Raw genomic sequence first — 283 nt, 5'->3', positions numbered from 1 at the left:
GAATTTTTGAAATAACTGAACTATTAAAATCTAAACCAAAATTATGGTTTTGATGAAATCTCAACATTGCACGAACCTCCTGCTATCTGTGTTTATTTAGTTTTGCTGAGACATTGTTTATCTTCTCAGAACAGCTTATCACAATGACAATGTAACTTTGAGTAAAAGAAAGATGGATAATGGATGGGCTAATTACAAATAGACACTATTTATCTTTAATAAAATAGCAGTTTATTTGTCTCTCAGATATTATTATCAGGGTTATAGGAATAAAATGAGCTAG

Source organism: Barbus barbus, assembly GCF_936440315.1.
Source record: "Barbus barbus genome assembly, chromosome: 25".
NCBI classification, from domain to species: Eukaryota; Metazoa; Chordata; class Actinopteri; order Cypriniformes; family Cyprinidae; genus Barbus; species Barbus barbus.
The sequence above is the reverse complement of the archived record's forward strand: the minus strand, read 5'-3'. Positions refer to the sequence as shown.